The sequence below is a fragment of the Apostichopus japonicus genome, chromosome 3, assembly GCF_037975245.1.
Source record: "Apostichopus japonicus isolate 1M-3 chromosome 3, ASM3797524v1, whole genome shotgun sequence".
Lineage (NCBI taxonomy): Eukaryota > Metazoa > Echinodermata > Holothuroidea > Aspidochirotida > Stichopodidae > Apostichopus > Apostichopus japonicus.
This window is the reverse complement of record NC_092563.1, coordinates 7,835,710-7,848,971: the sequence shown is the minus strand read 5'-3', so window position 1 is coordinate 7,848,971 and position 13,262 is coordinate 7,835,710.

Below are 13,262 nucleotides of genomic sequence, written 5' to 3'. Positions count from 1 at the left end.
CATAATGTTGCACAAAATTCATCTATGCAGCCCCTAATTCGACATTACTAATGTAAAAGACAGTTTTGACATAATTGGACCTCCATGCTTTTTCTCCATCTACATAAGACATTTCGTTGTTTACAGTAGCATCCCGCGGCATACTGCGCAACTTTCACCGACCGTACGGTACACGATGGCATGCGATATAATAACCGATGCTTGGTTAATGATATTGAGATTACCAAGTTGAACGCGCGCAGAGCGCGCGAAATTGTTTGGTTATTTTTTTCGGGCAAGTCGTTACAGCCCCCAAATCAAATTTTGGTGCTAGGCCCATGACTTAACACATAGACAGTTTTTGAGGCTGTTCATCCTGCAACGTCATTTTCATGCTCATTGATATGATGTGATATCTGCTGTTTGCTTTAAAAATTCGAACAGGCGCGTAGCGAGGAATTTGCCAAGGGAGGGGCTTGTAGGCAAACTATCTAAGCGTAGCGCCACCCTGAGTTGGCGCGAAGCGTACAAGAAAATTTTGGCCTAAAATGCCTCCCAGATCGCTGGAAATTGTACTTCCCAGGCCTTGTAAGTTGCATCTAAGCATTTTCTATTTAGAAATTACTAGCGATATCATAAAAAAAAATATGCTCAAGGGGGGGGGGGGGCGGTCGCCCTCTTCCCGAAATGCGTCATGTTCACCGACGACACGGTCGAGTTCGAGACCAGCCACAGTCGGTTTCATAGCACAATTCTACAATTGTTTAAGGCGTATATACACACACACGCGTTATGATACACCATATATAGTATGATATATAGATACATTAGTGAGAGAGGGAAAATGGAAACGTCAAAAATGGAGTTGTCGGTGTAAGAGGAGGGTGAGGCGCACGCCCCTTCCGAAATCATTGATCCGTCGCTGGCTGCCATGTGTATATGAAAGGGATCAGCGCTGTAATGATGTCACTGTTCCTCTTTCTCTTCCCGGTGTCTTGGCGTTTTCCTTTTACTCCCTCCTTTTTCTCTCTTTCTTCTTTTTCTTTTCCTTTCCTTCCTCTTCTCCTCCTCTTTCCCCCCTCTTTTCCCCCTTTTTTCCCTCTTTTTTTCCCTCCTCTTTTTCTTACCCGGGGGGCGCGCGCCTCCAACGCCCCCCCCTGGATACGCACCTGATATATGTACGAGTCTGTTACAAGAATCAAAGCTGTCTACGTATATCTTATTTGCTATGTCACTGTAAACTCTTTAGAGTCTTATTATTTGGTAGGGTCTTATTCCGTGTGATGATAAATCTTGACTCAGCATCCTGACTATATACAGTGAAAAGACATGAAAGTCATTTATCATTCAGTTGACCAGTTACTTTTATTATGCTGGGCAAATCCAAATCATTAACAAAATTAATGGAAAAAAGCATGGGGGATAGTTCATTGATTTCATAGATTTAGCCTAATTGCAAAAAAAAAAGCTCTATGACATATGTTTGAACTCTTTTAAAGGAAAAAGTCAAAACCAAAATTGTAATTAAACCAAATCTTAACAAAGAAGCGGATTTTACTCTGGTATTGTTCCTTCAGTCAATTCGGCTGTTAACTCATAGTCATTGAAGCGAGATATTGCACCTATGAACCTTATTATACATTGGTAAAGGCTTCAATTGAAAGCATTGAAAATTGTATGTTTGCTTAGGGGGTCAATTATGAAGGAAAAAAGATCACAGTCTATTTCACCCCAGCATGTCGTGTACCATTTTTTAAAACTTTAAATGTATTTTTCTATATACAGTGGCGTATCCAGGATTTTCTAACCCGGGGGGCGCGAATTACTATCTAAGCGGAGCGCCACCATCGGTTGGCGCGCAGCGTACAAGAAAATTTCTGGTTTTGATACCCCCCAGATCACCGGAAATGGCACTTCTCGGGCTTGAAAATGACCAACCAGATGTACACTTTTTGCCTGAGAATCAAGTATTTCCCAATAGTTTTTTTTTTTCCATTCATAACCTTTTTGAAGATTGTCACCAGTCACACATCATGTTCGACCTCATCGCATGTCCTGTGGATCATTGCTTTTGTAGGTGATTATACGTTGCGGCCCACAATACCAGTCAGCCCCACTTTTCAAGGTTTTAAGCCCATTATTCGTTCTGAATTTGAAAATTCACATTTCTCGTGAATAAACTCACTTCAAAACATACCCATAATGTTGCACAAAATTTATCTATGCAGCCCCTAATTCGACATTACTAATGTAAAAGACAGTTTTGACATAATTGGACCTCCATGCTTTTTCTCCATCTACATAAGACATTTCGTTGTTTACAGTAGCATCCCGCGGCATACTGCGCAACTTTCACCGACCGTACGGTACACGATGGCATGCGATATAATAACCGATGCTTGGTTAATGATATTGAGATTACCAAGTTGAACGCGCGCAGAGCGCGCGAAATTGTTTGGTTATTTTTTTCGGGCAAGTCGTTACAGCCCCCAAATCAAATTTTGGTGCTAGGCCCATGACTTAACACATAGACAGTTTTTGAGGCTGTTCATCCTGCAACGTCATTTTCATGCTCATTGATATGATGTGATATCTGCTGTTTGCTTTAAAAATTCGAACAGGCGCGTAGCGAGGAATTTGCCAAGGGAGGGGCTTGTAGGCAAACTATCTAAGCGTAGCGCCACCCTGAGTTGGCGCGAAGCGTACAAGAAAATTTTGGCCTAAAATGCCTCCCAGATCGCTGGAAATTGTACTTCCCAGGCCTTGTAAGTTGCATCTAAGCATTTTCTATTTAGAAATTACTAGCGATATCATAAAAAAAAATATGCTCAAGGGGGGGGGGGGGCGGTCGCCCTCTTCCCGAAATGCGTCATGTTCACCGACGACACGGTCGCGTTCGAGACCAGCCACAGTCGGTTTCATAGCACAATTCTACAATTGTTTAAGGCGTATATACACACACACGCGTTATGATACACCATATATAGTATGATATATAGATACATTAGTGAGAGAGGGAAAATGGAAACGTCAAAAATGGAGTTGTCGGTGTAAGAGGAGGGTGAGGCGCACGCCCCTTCCGAAATCATTGATCCGTCGCTGGCTGCCATGTGTATATGAAAGGGATCAGCGCTGTAATGATGTCACTGTTCCTCTTTCTCTTCCCGGTGTCTTGGCGTTTTCCTTTTACTCCCTCCTTTTTCTCTCTTTCTTCTTTTTCTTTTCCTTTCCTTCCTCTTCTCCTCCTCTTTCCCCTCTTTTCCCCCTTTTTTCCCTCTTTTTTTCCCTCCTCTTTTTCTTACCCGTTGGGCGCGCGCCCCCAACGCCCCCCCCCCCTGGATACGCACCTGATATATGTACGAGTCTGTTACAAGAATCAAAGCTGTCTACGTATATCTTATTTGCTATGTCACTGTAAACTCTTTAGAGTCTTATTATTTGGTAGGGTCTTATTCCGTGTGATGATAAATCTTGACTCAGCATCCTGACTATATACAGTGAAAAGACATGAAAGTCATTTATCATTCAGTTGACCAGTTACTTTTATTATGCTGGGCAAATCCAAATCATTAATAAAATTAATGGAAAAAAGCATGGGGGATAGTTCATTGATTTCATAGATTTAGCCTAATTGCAAAAAAAAAAGCTCTATGACATATGTTTGAACTCTTTTAAAGGAAAAAGTCAAAACCAAAATTGTAATTAAACCAAATCTTAACAAAGAAGCGGATTTTACTCTGGTATTGTTCCTTCAGTCAATTCGGCTGTTAACTCATAGTCATTGAAGCGAGATATTGCACCTATGAACCTTATTATACATTGGTAAAGGCTTCAATTGAAAGCATTGAAAATTGTATGTTTGCTTAGGGGGTCAATTATGAAGGAAAAAAGATCACAGTCTATTTCACCCCAGCATGTCGTGTACCATTTTTTAAAACTTTAAATGTATTTTTCTATATACAGTGGCGTATCCAGGATTTTCTAACCCGGGGGGCGCGAATTACTATCTAAGCGGAGCGCCACCATCGGTTGGCGCGCAGCGTACAAGAAAATTTCTGGTTTTGATACCCCCCAGATCACCGGAAATGGCACTTCTCGGGCTTGAAAATGACCAACCAGATGTACACTTTTTGCCTGAGAATCAAGTATTTCCCAATAGTTTTTTTTTTCCATTCATAACCTTTTTGAAGATTGTCACCAGTCACACATCATGTTCGACCTCATCGCATGTCCTGTGGATCATTGCTTTTGTAGGTGATTATACGTTGCGGCCCACAATACCAGTCAGCCCCACTTTTCAAGGTTTTAAGCCCATTATTCGTTCTGAATTTGAAAATTCACATTTCTCGTGAATAAACTCACTTCAAAACATACCCATAATGTTGCACAAAATTCATCTATGCAGCCCCTAATTCGACATTACTAATGTAAAAGACAGTTTTGACATAATTGGACCTCCATGCTTTTTCTCCATCTACATAAGACATTTCGTTGTTTACAGTAGCATCCCGCGGCATACTGCGCAACTTTCACCGACCGTACGGTACACGATGGCATGCGATATAATAACCGATGCTTGGTTAATGATATTGAGATTACCAAGTTGAACGCGCGCAGAGCGCGCGAAATTGTTTGGTTATTTTTTTCGGGCAAGTCGTTACAGCCCCCAAATCAAATTTTGGTGCTAGGCCCATGACTTAAAACATAGACAGTTTTTGAGGCTGTTCATCCTGCAACGTCATTTTCATGCTCATTGATATGATGTGATATCTGCTGTTTGCTTTAAAAATTCGAACAGGCGCGTAGCGAGGAATTTGCCAAGGGAGGGGCTTGTAGGCAAACTATCTAAGCGTAGCGCCACCCTGAGTTGGCGCGAAGCGTACAAGAAAATTTTGGCCTAAAATGCCTCCCAGATCGCTGGAAATTGTACTTCCCAGGCCTTGTAAGTTGCATCTAAGCATTTTCTATTTAGAAATTACTAGCGATATCACACGCGTTATGATACACCATATATAGTATGATATATAGATACATTAGTGAGAGAGGGAAAATGGAAACGTCAAAAATGGAGTTGTCGGTGTAAGAGGAGGGTGAGGCGCACGCCCCTTCCGAAATCATTGATCCGTCGCTGGCTGCCATGTGTATATGAAAGGGATCAGCGCTGTAATGATGTCACTGTTCCTCTTTCTCTTCCCGGTGTCTTGGCGTTTTCCTTTTACTCCCTCCTTTTTCTCTCTTTCTTCTTTTTCTTTTCCTTTCCTTCCTCTTCTCCTCCTCTTTCCCCCCTCTTTTCCCCCTTTTTTCCCTCTTTTTTTCCCTCCTCTTTTTCTTACCCGGGGGGCGCGCGCCCCCAACGCCCCCCCCCCTGGATACGCACCTGTTATACCATGCTGAAATATAACATCCCTTAAAAAGTACCCTTGTTACAATATCATATCTCAGTAAGCATCCTAGACATACCTGTAGCCTAATGTTATAGTCCCTTTTTAAAAAAACCCAATTTATTTCCCATATGACACTGTACGACCACATACGAGAACTAGTATAATTTTATCCCTGCCCTCAACATTATAATATCCCATCAAGTAGTGACGATTGTAGTTTTTAAGTCTCCTAATCCTATAAAATGTAATATACTAATAGGAATTGTTTGAAATTTTTTGGATCAGTTTCAAAAAATGTATATGAATGAATGGCGTGTATCTAGTTATGCATGTGTTAAAGGGACATTCCCATGACAGATATATATCACTTCCAGTTTGTCACAAGGTCAATCACAAATCACATTTAGCCGGAATGCATCAATTGTTAAAGCCTCTCTCAGCGTTTCATATTTTATACAAGTTAACCAACCCTACAAAAGCCATTACTAAAAGTGCGATCCAGCTTCTCACATCAAACGAATGTTATTCAGTGAGTTTACCTAAAGCTCTTTCTAAAAATGACATTAAAAGCATAATTTGGATGACATTCAACACTACTTGTTCTAGCCAAATTTCTAACACACAATACATATATATGTCATTTAAAGGCCAATAAAAGTATTATGCTCTAGTATTCAATTTTGTGTTGCATCCACTGAAGTTATTTCAGTTCAGTGATTGCGTCTGATCTAAGGACTTATGTATTAGACTAAGTAGTCCAGTCGCTTTAACTGATCAATCTCGGCTGTTTAATGCTGTTACATTTCAAAAACATGTTATAGAAATACAACCTGGACTAACAGCAGTGCATATTAACAGTCTACAATATATCAACATTTATTGCGTGCCCAAAAGCATCCTTTAATCTTTAAAGGATGTGAAGACTCACGCAAAAAAAACCCCGTCTAATGCCGGTAACCTGACCTAGTTTTGAATGAGGTGTAACAGGAGTGTTAGACACCACCATCGATCCCAGAAAATACACACAGCTTGCTACCGTCGGTAATTAGACACTAGTGTACAGTCAGTTCATACAGCTGCGGTCAATACCCACAGCACAGTGTACAAACAATACAGCGATGGACATCTCATGTCCAGCAAAAGATAACAAGGTATCACGTTTCATTACTGTCTGCATTTTGTAGCGACAAGCAGAAAACTTCACTTGCAAGCAACGAAAAGTTAACTTTTTCAGAGCGCGGCACGCGGTTTGGGGCGAATCTTCAATGCCTTTAACTACAGAAGATTTGCCATTCAAATTTATATACCATTTTCATATAAAAACGGCAACAAGTGAACTTGCTCTTTTGTTGAGGTGTGTCAAATGTGACCAGTTTTTGTGACTATGAAATGGTTACAAGAAATATAAGTGACCTAGCTGCTGCGGCTGGTTCTGTATTGTAATTAGAGAGTCCCGGTTTAACGTCATTCAAGCTAACTGATGCAGACAGTAGAGCAATTATTGTGATCATAGCTGTCAGGGCTTAAATTTACCGGTCGTTCGATCGTCCAAGACGACCAGATTCAATTCGGACAACATAAAACACTGCTTAGGTTGTCCGACAGACGACTAGAATTTGCCGCAAATGTTCAACACTTCGAAAAAGACTTGGAAAATTCCTATTTTTTTAAATCAAAATCTGCCCCCAAAAAGTGATAGTATGTTGTTGTTATTGCCCCCATTCATATTAAAAACAACTTAAGAAATAAAACACATATTGGTATATTCCGTAATAAGGGGAAATTCTACACTTTAGCTGACTTGCAGTTATCACGTTTTGTTACTTAGTAAAGACAGACTGATGTGGATACTGTACATATGAAATAATAGATGCGTAAAGTATCGTACATACTTCGTACACTACAGACCCTGACAGCTGCAACCACGCTTGCTTTCTACTTCACGGCCACACGCACATATAACAAACTAGCTGGAGTACAACGTGTATGCAGTGCTATACTGTGCATGTAGGCATACCACATGTTCGTTTATGCTGCTGCAATGTTCATGCTGTATACCCTTGGCTTACCCTCTGTATCTGGAAGGATCGGAAACGATTACAGAAATCATTTGTCAATACCAGAGAATTCCCACAACCCAACATGATTAATCATGAACAGTGTCATACACATAAAGTGTCTACAAGGCTGTACTCATTGTTTTGACCAAGATTCATAAGTTAACACGTCATAAGAATGTTTGCGTCCGCTCAGAATAACTTGCGTCCCTACATACCTCCATGAAACATGCACTTTAAAGTACCTCTACAGGAACGCACCATACTCAGTTAGAATGACCCCTGACAATCATTGGCTTGTGCATAAAAAAAAAATCAAATGATGTAATTAAGTTGTAACTAGTATACAACACTATTCTCAAATTCCGAAGCGCGAAGTTTGCCGTCACTATATACCATATAGCTACAAGTAGATGCGTTTAAACAACACCCTTTGTGTTCATTGAGAACTATATATGCAAGAATGCTTGCAGACAATGACAAGGGCTTTTAGCCGAGCAAATCACTAGAAATTTAGAAACCACCATTGACTATTTTTTATCATAAAGATCTCTGTAATGGAATTGTTTTTAACAAAGTACTAGCGATTGATTGTTATGATTTATTTGTTTTTCAAACAAATTCAATTATCTGTGAAAAGGATTGGAAGTTTGGTTCTTTCGAGAAGAAGTTGTGGTTTCTTTTAAATAAAGAAAGATATTCATTCAAAAAATTGGTAACGTTTTTCATAGGCCTAGCTGTGAGTGTGTGTACCTGGGGTTTTGTTCACCTCAAAATGTTGGACAGAAGCAATATGAAGGTTTTGCTTCCCTGGCTAAAAGTAAGACTAATCACTAAAGGCAACTAATAACTAATTAAGCCTCAGGCAGTTAGACCTGGCCTGCGTTGCCTAACGTTACGGTACTCACCTACAAGGCTAAATCGATACATTGTAGTATTACTTACGTACAGCTCTCGCCCAAGGCGCTCCATTTTAAAACTCCAAAGTGTTGGAAAATCATAGGGCGTACGTAACTGGAACATAATAGTCCCTGTGCATATATATATATAGTACCACGTAAAGCAACTCCCACTAGTATGTTTTGGTGCTTTCATTGTACAAGCAAACAAGCTTTTGGACAACCAAATATGACGGCAAGGTTGTCCGAACTACAACCTTACAATTTCCTTAAAAATGAGCCTTGGCTATGAGAGAACCTACAGCTTCACACATTAAGTTGAGCAACAAAAATAGATTTTCTACAACAAAGACATGCTTCATTTTGCCTTATATTAAACTAAAACTCATGCCATCAATTTAAGAGCATGCAACACCTCCGATATCGTTATATATCTTTGTGGAACAATCTTCCGATTAACTTGAAATCTTATACTTCCGTGGCTTCGTTCAGGCGACAACTGAAAAATTACTATAAAAGCCTTATTGATTGTATCCGTTGCAAGGGGTGGGAGTTGGTGGAGGGGGGTTGGGGGTTTGTAATGGTTTTCAAACATGAGCAAAGCTTGGGAAATTGGACAAGGACAAGCTTGGGAAATTGGACAATTGGACCTGCACTGATGATACAACATTTTACCAATTTTGAAACTTCATAGCTTTGGAACCACTGATATGAGATGTTCAACAGCTAATATTAGACTGTTTGGTAAGTAGCACACACATTATGGGGACATTACACATTGAAAAAAATATATATATTACATTTACCTTGCATGAATCAAATATAGTCTTATCTGAACTGCTTTGAATGATAACTCAGTGGTTCTCATGGAGTGTTAGCTCAGTGGTTAACGCCGGTGCCTTTCAATCATAAGGTCCCCGGTTCGAGTCACTCCCAGATTAATGTATGTCGTCCAGTTACAGAGCTGTTGACAATTAACAATTCATAACCATGGACGTTAAATATGAATGTAAGAGACTGACTTCTGTCAGCTTGCGGCTTTGATAAGCCAATGAGGCTTTTTCGCGAGTTCCTGCTTGCAGGAGGATCTAATATACATACATAACAACGCTATGGTAAAGATTAGGAGAATTAGTTGTAATAGTACAAGGGACCTGTTGTTTGTCTAAAACATATCATCCATACTACATCTCCATCCTATTTCACTATGTGGAGTCCACATGAAAGCCAGTTTTTCAGATATTTGTACCTAATAAAAGCTCTAACTCTACATAACTGTTTCCCCGAGTTCACCTTGTCCCTCACCCCCACCCCCTTTCCTCCACCACCCTATGCCCCAGGCAATTGTTTACAGTAAGAGTGATGCCTGCAAGTTGGATATGGTAATTTTCTACACTGATGCATTTGAGATGAACAATTTACCAATTTTGAATAACTTCAAAGCTTTGAAACCACTGATATAAGATGTTCAACAATTAATATCAGACTTTTCAGTAAGTAGCACACATATAATTGTCACATTAAATGTTGAGGAAAAAGAACCTATTTACCCAGCATCTATGCAAAACAAAAAGCCTAATCTGTACTGCAGGAAATGTAACAACATTTCTGAAAGAATAGGAGAAGGGGTTAATAGTGTGGACATAGGCGTAGGAGCCCAGTTTGATTTGGGGGGCTGTAACGACTTGCCCGAAAAATATAACCAAAGTTTTCGCGCGTTCAACATCTTAATCTACATATCAAATAGGCATGCATCGGTGATTGCATCGCATGCCAATTACATACAATCAACTGTCGTGTTATTACCGTTCCATATCGGTTACAAGTTTTCGGGAAGTCGTTACAATAATAATGATAATAATAATAATATCAGTTTAACCATTGAAAATACATTGCAACTTATTTTTCTTTCAGTAGGTGCCCGAAAATTCTCCTCATATTGCCCGAATTATTATGCTTGGGGGGGGGGGGAGCTGCAGCCCCCAGCCCCCGCCTCCTACGCCTATGAGTGTGGAACACCTGATTGCTACAACACATATTAAACTGTATAAAATCTAGCATGTGCAATAATATATATCTATGGATGGTCAAGTCAACTTTTCCCCATTTCCACTCAACAAGTGGAATGACATCAAAGCATTATATAGGCATGATATCAAAATATTAGGCCATTATGAAACGTCAAACCCTTAAAGTACATGATGGCCCAGTGTCCCAACCCACCTGCCCCTTGCAATGAACTTCTATATAGTGTACAAACTGTAGTTTCAAAGACATATCAAACTGCAGAAATGCAGCAATCGCTAAATCAAATGGTCTAAATCGGGCGGCTTTGTCACTTTCCCAGCCCCCGCCCCCCCCCATTATCCTATGTCGCAATGTTGAGTCCACATAAAAACCTAAACTCTCAAATTTGTGTACCATTTAAATGTTATAACACTAGGTATCTACTTGCCTATCTGCCAAGCCCCCTCCCTCCACACCCCAACTGTCTTCATCATGTGAAGGTTTCATTTAAGAGCGAAGGCTGGAAAAGTTGAACAAGGTAATTATCAACACTGATGCATTTTACTTAAGGGTGGTTAAGTCACCTTATCCCCCCCCCCCCATTTCCACTCAACAAATGGAATGACATTAAAGCATTGTATAGGCATAATATCAAAATATTAGTTGGACATGGTAATTTTCTTAAAGGTAACAATTCTTTGTCAAAGAATATGAGGAAAGGTCAATAGTGTACCATCTGTAACTCCCATGGCGTATCAAAACTGTATAAATCCAGCAAGTGCAACAACAGAATATATTTATATTTTTTAAGATGTATCACCCTACTAATACTGAAGGGAATAGTGAAAAATTCTACACGGACTCTTGTTTTTAATTAAAGTCATTATATATTGCTGGGAATGGTAAACAAAAATAACAGTGTACAACGCTTATATCTTTTCTAAGACATATCAAACAGTAAAAAAGGTAACATAAGCAACAGCATATAATCTAATAGGGCTTTTGAGTCATCCCCTCGTGTCCCTTTTCCCACTCAACTGTGGAATTGCATCAAAAAATTATAGGCATGATATCAAAATATAAGGGCATTATGAAAGGTCTAACCCTGTGTACCTGATTCCCCAGTAGCCCGTCACACCTGCGCCTTGCAATGAAATATGGTAGTGTACAAACTGGAATTTTCAAGACATATCAAACTTGATGTAGCAGTTGCTAAAGCAAATAGTCTAAGTTGGATTGGACTGTCCCATCCCCACCAAACCCCCACCCCACCCCACCCACACCCCACCCCCACCCCACCCTCCATCCCATTCAACAAGGATGAATTAACATAGAATCCTATGCTTGCAAATATTTGATGCTAATAATTGCTCTAACCTGGATACCTCCTCAGTTGCCCCCACCCCTTCCCCCCTTCTACTGCTCATAGTGGTTTCAATGTCAGTGAAGCATGTAAACCTTGGACAATTAAGGTAATCTTCTACACTGGTTTTTTTATTTAGATTACACAGTTAATCGATTTGGAATAACATGAATACTTGGAAACGGTTCATATACTATGTTGAACAATTAATATTAGACTTTTCATTAAATTCCCACACACATTATGGGGACCGTAAAAGTTGAAAACAAAATACGTTCACCTAGCATTTAATGATCACCTTACTCCATGCTGCTGGGAATGGTGAAAAAGCTTTGTCAAACAATATGAGAAAAAGATACCAGGGTACAACCTTTCTTTTCTAAGACATACCAAACTACATAAATGTAGCATATGCAATAGCACATAATCTTAATGTGACATTCCAGTCAGCCCCTCCCCCCCCCCCCCCGCATCATTCCTGCTAAAGCATATAGTCTCATAAAGTATATAGTCTAATAAAGCTTATAGTCTCATAGGGTTGGACTCCCAAATCCACCACACTTGCCCCACCCCACCCTCCACCTTATTCAAAAAACAAAACAATGAAAAGTTCATCTAGCATTTAATATACATTATGCTGCTGGGAATGTGGAAAAAAATCTTTATCAACCAAAAGGATAAAAGATACCAGTGTAAAAGCTTTCTTTTTTAAGACATACCAAACTGCATAAATGTAGCACTATGCTACCTCATTCCCAATCAACTAGTGGAATGACAACAAAAAACTATATATAATAATAATAATAATATAAATAAGTCCTTAATATAGCGCCAAATACCCAAAAGGCCTCTAGGCGCTTTACAAAAAACTAAAACATATAAAAAATAAAAAGACACTGAAATCAAAGGAATAAAAAGTCTAGAAACACATAAACGAAAATTAAACAGTATGTAAAATACGAACACAAAAAGCTAAAAACACGAGAAGACTATAAAACAGACAAAAACCTATAAACAAAATATATATATATATACTGTAGTTATGATATCTACATTTTAGGGTATTTTGAAAGGGCTATTCGTGTATACCTTGATTCCCCATTGGCCCATCCCATCTGCCCCATATGATGAACGAGGTGATGATGTACAAATTGTAACTTTGAAGACATATCAAAACATATGTAACATTTGCTAAACAAAATAGTCTAAATGGGAATGGACCACCCCCCCCGCCCCAACCACACCCTCCATCCCAAGGTAATATTCTAAACCGGTGTTTTTTTAGACTACACAGTTTTACCAATTTGAAATATAATGATCGCTTTGAAACGGATCCTATACTGTACGAGGTTTAGACTGTTTATTAAATTCCTACACATATTATTGGAAAAATGAAAACTAAATACGTTCATCTAGCATTTAAAACACATAATCTGCGGGGAATGGTGAAAAATCTTTGTCAAACAAAAGAAAACTTGATGTAGCTCAGATCGTACTGTCCGATTCTTTAGAACGATACACAGTACATTCATGTTTGCCACGCGGATTGAAAAAAAAAATCACGGTGGCTCGT